The sequence below is a fragment of the Lissotriton helveticus genome, chromosome 8 (assembly GCF_964261635.1).
Source record: "Lissotriton helveticus chromosome 8, aLisHel1.1, whole genome shotgun sequence".
NCBI classification, from domain to species: Eukaryota; Metazoa; Chordata; class Amphibia; order Caudata; family Salamandridae; genus Lissotriton; species Lissotriton helveticus.
Genome location: NC_136069.1, coordinates 1,542,141,236 through 1,542,155,465, shown reverse-complemented (window position 1 = coordinate 1,542,155,465; position 14,230 = coordinate 1,542,141,236). Strand labels below are relative to the sequence as shown.

Below are 14,230 nucleotides of genomic sequence, written 5' to 3'. Positions count from 1 at the left end.
GGTATAAGTTATTCTAAAAGCATAAAAACAGTACACCTGTGAAATGAAATGCTTTCATATGTGATCTTCTGTGTTTATTGTCCTGTGCAAAAAGTTGCACCTTGTGTTTGAAGGTTGAAATTATTTCAAGCTTGCATGGACGCAAAAATTTCTGAGTGACTTTTATACATTTCTTAGGACTCTCCACTGTCAGGATGGCTGAGTGGTCTAAGGCGCTGTGTTTATGCCGCAGTCTCCTCTGGAGGCGTGGGTTCGAATCCCACTTCTGACATGACTTTTGGAGATATAATCTTCTTCATCAGGATAACATCTGATGGAAGTTGCATCTGTTCATCTTCACCTGGGACGTTATTCCGTCCTCGTCTAGTCAAGAGAGCTTGGGTTTCTCATATTTTTCTGTTGTACAAAGTCTTGCTGATAAAGTGCAACCCTTACCAAATGAGCTTAGGACCCATGTAAGAGCTCATCTAGAAGAGTCATGCTCTTGTATTCCCTGGCCAGACAGGCCATGCAAATTTGGAAGAATGCCAAGCACCTGGTAGACAGCTGTACTCCAGCACACTTACAGCAATGTCCTCAGGGCTGTGATCAGGGGCTGCTTAGATTTGCGTATTCTACCCTATGTTGTGACATTGAGCTCCCTTGTTGAATTTGCTTTAGTCAGCCAAGATGTGGCTGTTGACTCAATTTCAAAGCAGCTTTGCGCCGTTCAAGTGGCTGGTGAATAGCACTTTCTCTTTGTACGCTTTAAAGGTCTAAAGAGTTCTTCATAGGTACTGCTCTGTATGGATTGTTCAAAGATCTGTTGGAAATGCTTATAATGGGATAAATAAATTGAGGGCATGCCTTTTCGGTACCAAACTTGCATGGCTGTCTGGCTTGTGGAAGGTGCTGCAAATGCAAGTCAGGATGGCCGACTGGTCTAAGGCGCTGCCTTCAGGTCGCAGTCTCTTCTGGAGGCGTGGGTTCAAATCCTACTTCTGACAAACCTGTGTTTAATCTTCTTTTTTCTTGAGGGAGAAAATCAGATCATTTCCCTCACATGGGCTTATATGTTTGTCTTTTTGGAAAAGTGCAGTGAGTTTTTTTCTCTCTATAGCCACTTATGGCCTAAGATGAGTGTTTTTTTTGTTCACACTATCTTTCTCACTATGTAGATGGACAAGCAACATGTGGTCAGGATGGCCGAGTGGTCTAAGGCGCTGTGTTAAGGCCGCAGTCTCTCCTGGAGGCGTGGGTTCGAATCCCACTTCTGACAAAACTTTAAGTCCATTTTGTCTCTGCGTTCCTTCAGAATCTCAGCAAAAAATTGGCAGTGCATATAATATCTGAATAAGTACCAAACTTCAGTTTCAACTGCAAATGAATTTGCCCAATTCTGTCTTCAAGCTCTTATAATATTCTTGTAGCATTAGTGGTGTTTTATGTGTTTTTGGGGGGGTGCCTAAAAAATCCCTTTTATTGAAGAAATGGCTTACATTCAGTCTTGTGATATTTTTGGTTTCCAATAAGTAGATTTTTAATTTTATGTAACCTCTTTTTCTAATGATCCATTCAAGAGATGTTTCCACTATGAAATGAAGAGCAAGGGGAAAGAGCACAAATGATAGAGCCAGTGAGTGAGATGGGGTGTTGAGGAAGGAGAGAATGAAACAAAGACAGAGTGAGTGAACGGCAGGTAGGCATAGAAGAGGAGACTAGAAGTGAAGGTGACTTGCTTTTCCCTGCTCTTGACTTCCCACCCATCTCAAACCAATCACAAACATACCTTCTATGCAACGTTGGTATGCAGAACTTCACTCCTCAGCCAGTGAGGGTGAGTCCCAAGCCAGGGGCTAGAGAGCAAAAGAATGGATGTGCTCAGACGTTCCTTGCTAGGGACAGTTGATCTGAAACAAGGCCTGCTCTCTTGTTTCCAGCAAGGATCTAGAAATTCTGCATGAATCTGCAAGGCACATTGGCCCACATGCATCATTGTTACATTTTGCACTTCCTAATTTGCGAAAAATAAGGAATCGCAAATTAAGAAGTGCAAAATGCTATGCATCATTATTTTCGGTATTCATTTGTGATTCGGTAAAAATCACAATTTTTACCGAATCCCAAATGAATACCGAATTCTTAAGTTATTTTTCGCAATTCCCATTGATTCCTATGGGCCAAAAGGCCCATAGGAGTGAATGGGAAGGCATCAGCAAATTGCGAGTGGCACTTTGAAAATCTCATGGGTGCAGGGGGGGTCCAATGGACCCCACCATGCACCCCTGAAATGTATTTTTCGCATCATGTTTCACACACACATGTCCTAAGGACATGTGTGTGTGAAACATGAATGTTGAAAAAAAACCATTTACAGCATTTTAAACACTTTTTCCAAATTTACCGAGTGGTTCAACCACTCAGTAAATTTGGCACCCTAATTGCAAATTTGCACTTCTAAAAGTAATGATGCATTGCTTTTAAGAAATCGCACATCTGCGACTTCTTAAAAGCACCCGCAATTTTAGAACTCGCAAAAATGTTACGAATTCTAAAATTGCTTCATGCATCCCAAAAAGCACTTTTGCATTCGCAAACGGCCGATTTAAAGGAATCGCACCGTTTGCGACTACAAAAATGCTTGATGCATGTGGGCCATTGACAGCATACATTTGCATAAACTGCCCCACCTTCTGCCTTCCTACTTCCTGAGCAGTAGTTGTTTGTGTATAAAGAGAGAGGTCGCAGGCAAGATAATTTTGTGAGTAGGATACAGAACCCTAAATAGCTGGTGAGAGGTATAAGTTATTCTAAAAGCATAAAAACAGTACACCTGTGAAATGAAATGCTTTCATATGTGATCTTCTGTGTTTATTGTCCTGTGCAAAAAGTTGCACCTTGTGTTTGAAGGTTGAAATTATTTCAAGCTTGCATGGACGCAGAAATTTCTGAGTGACTTTTATACATTTGTTAGGACTCTTCACTGTCAGGATGGCCGAGTGGTCTAAGGTGCTGTGTTTAGGCTGCAGTCTCCTCTGGAGGCGTGGGTTCGAATCCCACTTCTGAAATGACTTTTGGAGATATAATCTTCTTCATCAGGATAACATCTGATGGAAGTTGCATCTGTTCGTCTTCACCTGGGACGTTATTCCGTCCTCGTCTAGTCAAGAGAGCTTGGGTTTCTCATATATTTCTGTTGTACAAAGTCTTGCTGATAAAGTGCAATCCTTACCAAATGAGCTTAGGACCCATGTTAGAGCTCATCTAGAAGAGTCATGCTCTTGTATTCCCTGGCCAGACAGGCCATGCAAATTTGGAAGAATGCCAAGCACCTGGTAGACAGCTGTACTCCACCACACTTACAGCAATGTCCTCAGGGCTGTGATCAGGGGCTGCTTAGATTTGCGTATTCCACCCTATGTTGTGACATTGAGCTCCCTTGTTGAATTTGCTTTAGTCAGCCAAGATGTGGCTGTTGACTCAGTTTCAAAGCAGCTTTGGGCCGTTCAAGTGGCTGGTGAATAGCACTTTCTCTTTGTACGCCTTAAAGGTCTAAAGAGTTCTTCATAGGTACTGCTCTGTATGGATTGTTCAAAGATCTGTTGGAAATGCTTATAATGGGATAAATAAATTGAGGGCATGCCTTTTCGGTACCAAACTTGCATGGCTGTCTGGCTTGTGGAAGGTGCTGCAAATGCAAGTCAGGATGGCCGAGTGGTCTAAGGCGCTGCGTTAAGGTTGCAGTCTCTTCTGGAGGTGTGGGTTCAAATCCCACTTCTGACAAACCTGTGTTTAATCTTCTTTTTTCTTGAGGGAGAAAATCAGATCATTTCCCTCACATGGGCTTATATGGTTGTCTTTTTGGAAAAGTGCAGTGAGTTTTTTTCTTGCTATAGCCACTTATGGCCTAAGATGTGTGTTTTTTTTGTTCACACTATCTTTCTCACTATGTAGATGGACAAGCAACATGTGGTCAGGATGGCCGAGTGGTCTAAGGCGCTGCGTTAAGGCCGCAGTCTCTCCAGGAGGCGTGGGTTTGAATCCCACTTCTGACAAAACTTTAAGTCCATTTTGTCTCTGCGTTCCTTCAGAATCTCAGCTAAAAATTGGCAGTGCATATAATATCTGAATAAGTACCAAACTTCAGTTTCAACTGCAAATGAATTTGCCCAATTCTGTCTTCAAGCTCTTCTAATATTCTTCTAGCACTAGTGGTGTTTTATGTGTTTTTTGGGGGGTGCCTAAAAAATCCCTTTTATTGAAGAAATGGCTTACATTCAGTCTTGTGATATTTTTGGTTTCCAATAAGTAGATTTTTAATTTTATGTAACCTCATTTTCTAATGATCCATTCAAGAGATGTTTCCACTATGAAATGAAGAGCAAGGGGAAAGAGCACAAATGATAGAGCGAGTGAGTGAGATGGGGTGTTGAGGAAGGAGAGAATGAAACAAAGACAGAGTGAGTGAACGGCAGGTAGGCATAGAAGAGGAGACTAGAAGTGAAAGTGACTTGCTTTTCCCTGCTCTTGACCTCCCACCCATCTCAAACCAATCACAAACATACCTTCTATGCAACGTTGGTATGCAGAACTTCACTCCTCAGCCTGTGAGGGTGAGTCCCAAGCCAGGGGCTAGAGAGCAAAAGAATGGATGTGCTCAGACGTTCCTTGCTAGGGACAGTTGATCTGAAACAAGGCCTGCTCTCTTGTTTCCAGCAAGGATCTAGAAATTCTGCATGAATGTGCAAGGCACATTGACAGCATAAATGTGCATAAACTGCCCCACCTTCTGCCTTCCTACTTCCTGAGCAGTAGTTGTTTGTGTATAGAGAGAAAGGTCGCAGGCAAGGTAATTTTGTGAGTAGGATACAGAACCCTAAATAGCTGGTGAGAGGTATAGGTTATTCTAAAAGCATAAAAACAGTACACCTGTGAAATGAAATGCTTTCATATGTGATCTTCTGTGTTTATTGTCCTGTGCAAAAAGTTGCACCTTGTGTTTGAAGGTTGAAATTATTTCAAGCTTGCATGGACGCAGAAATTTCTGAGTGACTTTTATACATTTCTTTGGACTCTTCACTGTCAGGATGGCCGAGTGGTCTAAGGTGCTGTGTTTAGGCTGCAGTCTCCTCTGGAGGCGTGGGTTCGAATCCCACTTCTGAAATGACTTTTGGAGATATAATCTTCTTCATCAGGATAACATCTGATGGAAGTTGCATCTGTTCGTCTTCACCTGGGACGTTATTCCGTCCTCGTCTAGTCAAGAGAGCTTGGGTTTCTCATATATTTCTGTTGTACAAAGTCTTGCTGATAAAGTGCAATCCTTACCAAATGAGCTTAGGACCCATGTTAGAGCTCATCTAGAAGAGTCATGCTCTTGTATTCCCTGGCCAGACAGGCCATGCAAATTTGGAAGAATGCCAAGCACCTGGTAGACAGCTGTACTTCAGCACACTTACAGCAATGTCCTCAGGGCTGTGATCAGGGGCTGCTTAGATTTGCGTATTCCACCCTATGTTGTGACATTGAGCTCCCTTGTTGAATTTGCTTTAGTCAGCCAAGATGTGGCTGTTGACTCAGTTTCAAAGCAGCTTTGGGCCGTTCAAGTGGCTGGTGAATAGCACTTTCTCTTTGTACGCCTTAAAGGTCTAAAGAGTTCTTCATAGGTACTGCTCTGTATGGATTGTTCAAAGATCTGTTGGAAATGCTTATAATGGGATAAATAAATTGAGGGCAGGCCTTTTCGGTACCAAACTTGCATGGCTGCCTGGCTTGTGGAAGGTGCTGCAAATGCAAGTCAGGTTGGCCGAGTGGTCTAAGGCGCTGCGTTCAGGTCGCAGTCTCTTCTGGAGGCGTGGGTTCAAATCCCACTTCTGACAAACCTGTCTTTAATCTTCTTTTTTCTTGAGGGAGAAAATCAGATCATTTCCCTCACATGGGCTTATATGGTTGTCTTTTTGGAAAAGTGCAGTGAGTTTTTTTCTTGCTATAGCCACTTATGGCCTAAGATGTGTGTTTTTTTTGTTCACACTATCTTTCTCACTATGTAGATGGACAAGCAACATGTGGTCAGGATGGCCGAGTGGTCTAAGGCGCTGCGTTAAGGCCGCAGTCTCTCCTGGAGGCGTGGGTTCGAATCCCACTTCTGACAAAACTTTAAGTCCATTTTGTCTCTGCGTTCCTTCAGAATCTCAGCTAAAAATTGGCAGTGCATATAATATCTGAATAAGTACCAAACTTCAGTTTCAACTGCAAATGAATTTGCCCAATTCTGTCTTCAAGCTCTTATAATATTCTTCTAGCACTAGTGGTGTTTTATGTGTTTTTTGGGGGGTGCCTAAAAAATCCCTTTTATTGAAGAAATGGCTTACATTCAGTCTTGTGATATTTTTGGTTTCCAATAAGTAGATTTTTAATTTTATGTAACCTCATTTTCTAATGATCCATTCAAGAGATGTTTCCACTATGAAATGAAGAGCAAGGGGAAAGAGCACAAATGATAGAGCGAGTGAGTGAGATGGGGTGTTGAGGAAGGAGAGAATGAAACAAAGACAGAGTGAGTGAACGGCAGGTAGGCATAGAAGAGGAGACTAGAAGTGAAGGTGACTTGCTTTTCCCTGCTCTTGACCTCCCACCCATCTCAAACCAATCACAAACATACCTTCTATGCAACGTTGGTATGCAGAACTTCACTCCTCAGCCAGTGAGGGTGCGTCCCAAGCCAGGGGCTAGAGAGCAAAAGAATGGATGTGCTCAGACGTTCCTTGCTAGGGACAGTTGATCTGAAACAATGCCTGCTCTCTTGTTTCCAGCAAGGATCTAGAAATTCTGCATGAATCTGCAAGGCACATTGACAGCATAAATTTGCATAAACTGCCCCACCTTCTGCCTTCCTACTTCCTGAGCAGTAGTTGTTTGTGTATAAAGAGAGAGGTCGCAGGCAAGATAATTTTGTGAGTAGGATACAGAACCCTAAATAGCTGGTGAGAGGTATAAGTTATTCTAAAAGCATAAAAACAGTACACCTGTGAAATGAAATGCTTTCATATGTGATCTTCTGTGTTTATTGTCCTGTGCAAAAAGTTGCACCTTGTGTTTGAAGGTTGAAATTATTTCAAGCTTGCATGGACGCAGAAATTTCTGAGTGACTTTTATACATTTCTTAGGACTCTTCACTGTCAGGATGGCCGAGTGGTCTAAGGTGCTGTGTTTAGGCTGCAGTCTCCTCTGGAGGCGTGGGTTCGAATCCCACTTCTGAAATGACTTTTGGAGATATAATCTTCTTCATCAGGATAACATCTGATGGAAGTTGCATCTGTTCGTCTTCACCTGGGACGTTATTCCGTCCTCGTCTAGTCAAGAGAGCTTGGGTTTCTCATATATTTCTGTTGTACAAAGTCTTGCTGATAAAGTGCAATCCTTACCAAATGAGCTTAGGACCCATGTTAGAGCTCATCTAGAAGAGTCATGCTCTTGTATTCCCTGGCCAGACAGGCCATGCAAATTTGGAAGAATGCCAAGCACCTGGTAGACAGCTGTACTCCAGCACACTTACAGCAATGTCCTCAGGGCTGTGATCAGGGGCTGCTTAGATTTGCGTATTCCACCCTATGTTGTGACATTGAGCTCCCTTGTTGAATTTGCTTTAGTCAGCCAAGATGTGGCTGTTGACTCAGTTTCAAAGCAGCTTTGGGCCGTTCAAGTGGCTGGTGAATAGCACTTTCTCTTTGTACGCCTTAAAGGTCTAAAGAGTTCTTCATAGGTACTGCTCTGTATGGATTGTTCAAAGATCTGTTGGAAATGCTTATAATGGGATAAATAAATTGAGGGCATGCCTTTTCGGTACCAAACTTGCATGGCTGTCTGGCTTGTGGAAGGTGCTGCAAATGCAAGTCAGGATGGCCGAGTGGTCTAAGGCGCTGCGTTAAGGTTGCAGTCTCTTCTGGAGGTGTGGGTTCAAATCCCACTTCTGACAAACCTGTGTTTAATCTTCTTTTTTCTTGAGGGAGAAAATCAGATCATTTCCCTCACATGGGCTTATATGGTTGTCTTTTTGGAAAAGTGCAGTGAGTTTTTTTCTTGCTATAGCCACTTATGGCCTAAGATGTGTGTTTTTTTTGTTCACACTATCTTTCTCACTATGTAGATGGACAAGCAACATGTGGTCAGGATGGCCGAGTGGTCTAAGGCGCTGCGTTAAGGCCGCAGTCTCTCCAGGAGGCGTGGGTTTGAATCCCACTTCTGACAAAACTTTAAGTCCATTTTGTCTCTGCGTTCCTTCAGAATCTCAGCTAAAAATTGGCAGTGCATATAATATCTGAATAAGTACCAAACTTCAGTTTCAACTGCAAATGAATTTGCCCAATTCTGTCTTCAAGCTCTTCTAATATTCTTCTAGCACTAGTGGTGTTTTATGTGTTTTTTGGGGGGTGCCTAAAAAATCCCTTTTATTGAAGAAATGGCTTACATTCAGTCTTGTGATATTTTTGGTTTCCAATAAGTAGATTTTTAATTTTATGTAACCTCATTTTCTAATGATCCATTCAAGAGATGTTTCCACTATGAAATGAAGAGCAAGGGGAAAGAGCACAAATGATAGAGCGAGTGAGTGAGATGGGGTGTTGAGGAAGGAGAGAATGAAACAAAGACAGAGTGAGTGAACGGCAGGTAGGCATAGAAGAGGAGACTAGAAGTGAAAGTGACTTGTTTTTTTTTTTCCTGCTCTTGACCTCCCACCCATCTCAAACCAATCACAAACATACCTTCTATGCAACGTTGGTATGCAGAACTTCACTCCTCAGCCAGTGAGGGTGAGTCCCAAGGCAGGGGCTAGAGAGCAAAAGAATGGATGTGCTCAGACGTTCCTTGCTAGGGACAGTTGATCTGAAACAAGGCCTGCTCTCTTGTTTCCAGCAAGGATCTAGAAATTCTGCATGAATCTGCAAGGCACATTGACAGCATAAATTTGCATAAACTGCCCCACCTTCTGCCTTCCTACTTCCTGAGCAGTAGTTGTTTGTGTATAAAGAGAGAGGTCGCTGGCAAAATAATTTTGTGAGTAGGATACAGAACCCTAAATAGCTGGTGAGAGGTATAAGTTATTCTAAAAGCATAAAAACAGTACACCTGTGAAATGAAATGCTTTCATATGTGATCTTCTGTGTTTATTGTCCTGTGCAAAAAGTTGCACCTTGTGTTTGAAGGTTGAAATTATTTCAAGCTTGCATGGACGCAGAAATTTCAGAGTGACTTTTATACATTTCTTAGGACTCTTCACTGTCAGGATGGCCGAGTGGTCTAAGGCGCTGTGCTTAGGCTGCAGTCTCCTCTGGAGGCGTGGGTTCGAATCCCACTTCTGAAATGACTTTTGGAGATATAATCTTCTTCATCAGGATAACATCTGATGGAAGTTGCTTCCGTTCGTCTTCACCTGGGACGTTATTCTGTCCTCGTCTAGTCAAAGAGATTGGGTTTCTCATATATTTCTGTTGTACAAAGTCTTGCTGATAAAGTGCAATCCTTACCAAATGAGCTTATGACCCATGTAAGAGCTCATCTAGAAGAGTCATTCTCTTGTATTCCCTGGCCAGACAGGCCATACAAATTTGGAAGAATGCCAAGCACCTGGTAGACAGCTGGACTCCAGCACACTTACAGCAATTTCCTCAGGGCAGTGATCAGGGGCTGCTTAGATTTGCGAATTCCACCCTATGTTGTGACATTGAGATCCCTTGTTGAATTTGCTTTAGTCAGCCAAGATGTGGCTATTGACTCAATTTCAAAGCAGCTTTGGGCCGTTCAAGTGGCTGGTGAATAGCACTTTCTCTTTGTACTCATTAAAGGTCTAAAGAGTTCTTCATAGGTACTGCTCTGTATGGATTGTTCAAAGATCTGTTGGAAATGCTTATAATGGGATAAATAAATTGAGGGCATGCCTTTTCGGTGCCCCACTTGCATGGCTGTCTGGCTTGTGGAAGGTGCTGCAAATGCAAGTCAGGATGGCCAAGTCGTCTAAGGCGCTGTGTTCAGGTCGCAGTCTCTTCTGGAGGCGTGGGTTCAAATCCCACTTCTGACAAACCTGTGTTTAATCTTCTTTTTTCTTGAGGGAGAAAATCAGATCATTTCCCACATGGGCTTATATGGTTGTCTTTTTGGAAAAGTGCAGTGAGTTTTTTTCTTGCTATAGCCACTCATGGCCTAAGATGTGTGTTTTTTTTGTTCACACTATCTTTCTCACTATGTAGATGAACAAGCAACATGTGGTCAGGATGGCCGAGTGGTCTAAGGCGCTGCGTTAAGGTCGCAGTCTCTTCTGGAGGCGTGGGTTCAAATCCTACTTCTGACAAACCTGTGTTTAATCTTCTTTTTTCTTGAGGGAGAAAATCAGATCATTTCCCTCACATGGGCTTATATGGTTGTCTTTTTGGAAAAGTGCAGTGAGTTTTTTTCTCTCTATAGCCACTTATGGCCTAAGATGAGTGTTTTTTTTGTTCACACTATCTTTCTCACTATGTAGATGGACAAGTAACATGTGGTCAGGATGGCCGAGTGGTCTAAGGTGCTGTGTTAAGGCCGCAGTCTCTCCTGGAGGCGTGGGTTCGAATCCCACTTCTGACAAAACTTTAAGTCCATTTTGTCTCTGCGTTCCTTCAGAATCTCAGCTAAAAATTGGCAGTGCATATAATATCTGAATAAGTACCAAACGTCCGTTTCAACTGCAAATGAATTTGCCCAATTCTGTCTTCAAGCTCTTCTAATATTCTTCTAGCACTAGTGGTGTTTTATGTGTTTTTTGGGGGTGCCTAAAAAATCCCTTTTATTGAAGAAATGGCTTACATTCAGTCTTGTGATATTTTTGGTTTCCAATAAGTAGATTTTTAATTTTATGTAACCTCATTTTCTAATGATCCATTCAAGAGATGTTTCCACTATGAAATGAAGAGCAAGGGGAAAGAGCTCAAATGATAGAGCCAGTGAGTGAGATGGGGTGTTGAGGAAGGAGAGAATGAAACAAAGACAGAGTGAGTGAACGGCAGGTAGGCATAGAAGAGGAGTCTAGAAGTGAAGGTGACTTGCTTTTCCCTGCTCTTGACCTCCCACCCATCTCAAACCAATCACAAACATACCTTCTATGCAACGTTGGTATGCAGAACTTCACTCCTCAGCCAGTGAGGGTGAGTCCCAAGCCAGGGGCTAGAGAGCAAAAGAATGGATGTGCTCAGACGTTCCTTGCTAGGGACAGTTGATCTGAAACAAGGCCTGCTCTCTTGTTTCCAGCAAGGATCTAGAAATTCTGCATGAATCTGCAAGGCACATTGACAGCATAAATTTGCATAAACTGCCCCACCTTCTGCCTTCCTACTTCCTGAGCAGTAGTTGTTTGTGTATAAAGAGAGAGGTCGCAGGCAAGATAATTTTGTGAGTAGGATACAGAACCCTAAATAGCTGGTGAGAGGTATAAGTTATTCTAAAAGCATAAAAACAGTACACCTGTGAAATGAAATGCTTTCATATGTGATCTTCTGTGTTTATTGTCCTGTGCAAAAAGTTGAACCTTGTGTTTGAAGGTTGAAATTATTTCAAGCTTGCATGGACGCAGAAATTTCTGAGTGACTTTTATACATTTCTTAGGACTCTTCACTGTCAGGATGGCCGAGTGGTCTAAGGCGCTGTGTTTAGGCCGCAGTCTCCTCTGGAGATGTGGGTTCGAATCCCACTTCTGAAATGACTTTTGGAGATATAATCTTCTTCATCAGGATAACATCTGATGGAAATTGCTTCTGTTCATCTTCACCTGGGACGTTATTCTGTCCTCGTCTAGTCAAGAGAGCTTGGGTTTCTCATATATTTCTGTTGTACAAAGTCTTGCTGATAAAGTGCAATCCTTACCAAATGAGCTTATGACCCATGTAAGAGCTCATCTAGAAGAGTCATTCTCTTGTATTCCCTGGCCAGACAGGCCATACAAATTTGGAAGAATGCCAAGCACCTGGTAGACAGCTGGACTCCAGAACACTTTCAGCAATTTCCTCAGGGCAGTGATCAGGGGCTGCTTAGATTTGCGAATTCCACCCTATGTTGTGACATTGAGATCCCTTGTTGAATTTGCTTTAGTCAGCCAAGATGTGGCTATTGACTCAATTTCAAAGCAGCTTTTGCCGTTCAAGTGGCTGGTGAATAGCACTTTCTCTTTGTACGCTTTAAAGGTCTAAAGAGTTCTTCATAGGTACTGCTCTGTATGGATTGTTCAAAGATCTGTTGGATATGCTTATAATGGGATAAATAAATTGAGGGCATGCCTTTTCGGTACCAAACTTGCATGGCTGTCTGGCTTGTGGAAGGTGCTGCAAATGCAAGTCAGGATGGCCGAGTGGTCTAAGGCGCTGCGTTCAGGTCGCAGTCTCTTCTGGAGGCCTGGGTTCAAATCCCACTTCTGACAAACCTTTGTTTAATCTTCTTTTTTCTTGAGGGAGAAAATCAGATCATTTCCCTCACATGGGCTTATATGGTTGTCTTTTTGGAAAAGTGCAGTGAGTTTTTTTCTTGCTATAGCCACTTATGGCATAAGATGTGTGTTTTTTTTGTTCACACCATCTTTCTCACTATGTAGATGGACAAGCAACATGTGGGCAGGATGGCCGTGTCGTCTAAGGCGCTGCGTTAAGGCCGCAGTCTCTCTTGGAGGCTTGGGTTCGAATCCCACTTCTGACAAAACTTTAAGTCCATTTTGTCTCTGCGTTCCTTCAGAATCTCAGCTAAAAATTGGCAGTGCATATAATATCTGAATAAGTACCAAACTTCAGTTTCAACTGCAAATGAATTTGCCCAATTCTGTCTTCAAGCTCTTATAATATTCTTCTAGCACTAGTGGTGTTTTATGTGTTTTTTGGGGGGTGCCTAAAAAATCCCTTTTATTGAAGAAATGGCTTACATTCAGTCTTGTGATATTTTTGGTTTCCAATAAGTAGATTTTTAATTTTATGTAACCTCATTTTCTAATGATCCATTCAAGAGATGTTTCCACTATGAAATGAAGAGCAAGGGGAAAGAGCACAAATGATAGAGCCAGTGAGTGAGATGGGGTGTTGAGGAAGGAGAGAATGAAACAAAGACAGAGTGAGTGAACGGCAGGTAGGCATAGAAGAGGAGACTAGAAGTGAAGGTGACTTGCTTTTCCCTGCTCTTGACCTCCCACCCATCTCAAACCAATCACAAACATACCTTCTATGCAACGTTGGTATGCAGAACTTCACTCCTCAGCCAGTGAGGGTGAGTCCCAAGCCAGGGGCTAGAGAGCAAAAGAATGGATGTGCTCAGACGTTCCTTGCTAGGGACAGTTGATCTGAAACAAGGCCTGCTCTCTTGTTTCCAGCAAGGATCTAGAAATTCTGCATGAATGTGCAAGGCACATTGACAGCATAAATTTGCATAAACTGCCCCACCTTCTGCCTTCCTACTTCCTGGGCAGTAGTTGTTTGTGTATAAAGAGAGAGGTCGCAGGCAAGATAATTTTGTGAGTAGGATACAGAACCCTAAATAGCTGGTGAGAGGTATAAGTTATTCTAAAAGCATAAAAACAGTACACCTGTGAAATGAAATGCTTTCATATGTGATCTTCTGTGTTTATTGTCCTGTGCAAAAAGTTGCACCTTGTGTTTGAAGGTTGAAATTATTTCAAGCTTGCATGGACGCAGAAATTTCTGAGTGACTTTTATACATTTCTTAGGACTCTTCACTGTCAGGATGGCCGAGTGGTCTAAGGCGCTGTGTTTAGGCTGCAGTCTCCTCTGGAGGCGTGGGTTCGAATCCCACTTCTGAAATGACTTTTGGAGATATAATCTTCTTCATCAGGATAACATCTGATGGAAGTTGCATCTGTTCGTCTTCACCTGGGACGTTATTCCGTCCTCGTCTAATCAAGAGAGCTTGGGTTTCTCATATATTTCTGTTGTACAAAGTCTTGCTGATAAAGTGCAATCCTTACCAAATGAGCTTAGGACCCATGTAAGAGCTCATCTAGAAGAGTCATGCTCTTGTATTCCCTGGCCAGACAGGCCATGCAAATTTGGAAGAATGCCAAGCACCTGGTAGACAGCTGTACTCCAGCACACTTACAGCAATGTCCTCAGGGCTGTGATCAGGGGCTGCTTAGATTTGCGTATTCCACCCTATGTTGTGACATTGAGCTCCCTTGTTGAATTTGCTTTAGTCAGCCAAGATGTGGCTGTTGACTCAATTTCAAAGCAGCTTT

The 14,230-nt window shown here is 42.6% G+C and overlaps 17 non-coding genes across 17 annotated transcripts; all 17 read left to right on the top strand.

The window, feature by feature from the left end:
- The first annotated feature begins 188 nt into the window (after positions 1-188).
- Positions 189-271, top strand: TRNAI-UAU (transfer RNA isoleucine (anticodon UAU)). Its single transcript has one exon. It is a non-coding gene; the product is annotated as a tRNA-Ile (tRNA).
- A 904-nt stretch (positions 272-1,175) lies between these two features.
- Positions 1,176-1,258, top strand: TRNAL-AAG (transfer RNA leucine (anticodon AAG)). Its single transcript has one exon. It is a non-coding gene; the product is annotated as a tRNA-Leu (tRNA).
- A 1,706-nt stretch (positions 1,259-2,964) lies between these two features.
- TRNAL-UAG (transfer RNA leucine (anticodon UAG)) lies at positions 2,965-3,047 on the top strand. The gene has a single exon. It is a non-coding gene; the product is annotated as a tRNA-Leu (tRNA).
- A 632-nt stretch (positions 3,048-3,679) lies between these two features.
- TRNAL-AAG (transfer RNA leucine (anticodon AAG)) lies at positions 3,680-3,762 on the top strand. The gene has a single exon. It is a non-coding gene; the product is annotated as a tRNA-Leu (tRNA).
- Positions 3,763-3,951: 189 nt separating this feature from the next.
- TRNAL-AAG (transfer RNA leucine (anticodon AAG)) lies at positions 3,952-4,034 on the top strand. Its single transcript has one exon. It is a non-coding gene; the product is annotated as a tRNA-Leu (tRNA).
- Positions 4,035-5,060: 1,026 nt separating this feature from the next.
- TRNAL-UAG (transfer RNA leucine (anticodon UAG)) lies at positions 5,061-5,143 on the top strand. Its single transcript has one exon. It is a non-coding gene; the product is annotated as a tRNA-Leu (tRNA).
- A 632-nt stretch (positions 5,144-5,775) lies between these two features.
- On the top strand, positions 5,776-5,858 carry TRNAL-CAG (transfer RNA leucine (anticodon CAG)). The gene has a single exon. It is a non-coding gene; the product is annotated as a tRNA-Leu (tRNA).
- A 189-nt stretch (positions 5,859-6,047) lies between these two features.
- Positions 6,048-6,130, top strand: TRNAL-AAG (transfer RNA leucine (anticodon AAG)). Its single transcript has one exon. It is a non-coding gene; the product is annotated as a tRNA-Leu (tRNA).
- Positions 6,131-7,156: 1,026 nt separating this feature from the next.
- Positions 7,157-7,239, top strand: TRNAL-UAG (transfer RNA leucine (anticodon UAG)). The gene has a single exon. It is a non-coding gene; the product is annotated as a tRNA-Leu (tRNA).
- A 632-nt stretch (positions 7,240-7,871) lies between these two features.
- Positions 7,872-7,954, top strand: TRNAL-AAG (transfer RNA leucine (anticodon AAG)). Its single transcript has one exon. It is a non-coding gene; the product is annotated as a tRNA-Leu (tRNA).
- Positions 7,955-8,143: 189 nt separating this feature from the next.
- Positions 8,144-8,226, top strand: TRNAL-AAG (transfer RNA leucine (anticodon AAG)). Its single transcript has one exon. It is a non-coding gene; the product is annotated as a tRNA-Leu (tRNA).
- Positions 8,227-9,257: 1,031 nt separating this feature from the next.
- Positions 9,258-9,340, top strand: TRNAL-UAG (transfer RNA leucine (anticodon UAG)). Its single transcript has one exon. It is a non-coding gene; the product is annotated as a tRNA-Leu (tRNA).
- A 901-nt stretch (positions 9,341-10,241) lies between these two features.
- Positions 10,242-10,324, top strand: TRNAL-AAG (transfer RNA leucine (anticodon AAG)). Its single transcript has one exon. It is a non-coding gene; the product is annotated as a tRNA-Leu (tRNA).
- A 189-nt stretch (positions 10,325-10,513) lies between these two features.
- TRNAL-AAG (transfer RNA leucine (anticodon AAG)) lies at positions 10,514-10,596 on the top strand. The gene has a single exon. It is a non-coding gene; the product is annotated as a tRNA-Leu (tRNA).
- A 1,025-nt stretch (positions 10,597-11,621) lies between these two features.
- On the top strand, positions 11,622-11,704 carry TRNAL-UAG (transfer RNA leucine (anticodon UAG)). Its single transcript has one exon. It is a non-coding gene; the product is annotated as a tRNA-Leu (tRNA).
- Positions 11,705-12,335: 631 nt separating this feature from the next.
- Positions 12,336-12,418, top strand: TRNAL-CAG (transfer RNA leucine (anticodon CAG)). The gene has a single exon. It is a non-coding gene; the product is annotated as a tRNA-Leu (tRNA).
- A 1,298-nt stretch (positions 12,419-13,716) lies between these two features.
- Positions 13,717-13,799, top strand: TRNAL-UAG (transfer RNA leucine (anticodon UAG)). Its single transcript has one exon. It is a non-coding gene; the product is annotated as a tRNA-Leu (tRNA).
- The last annotated feature ends 431 nt before the right edge of the window (positions 13,800-14,230 follow it).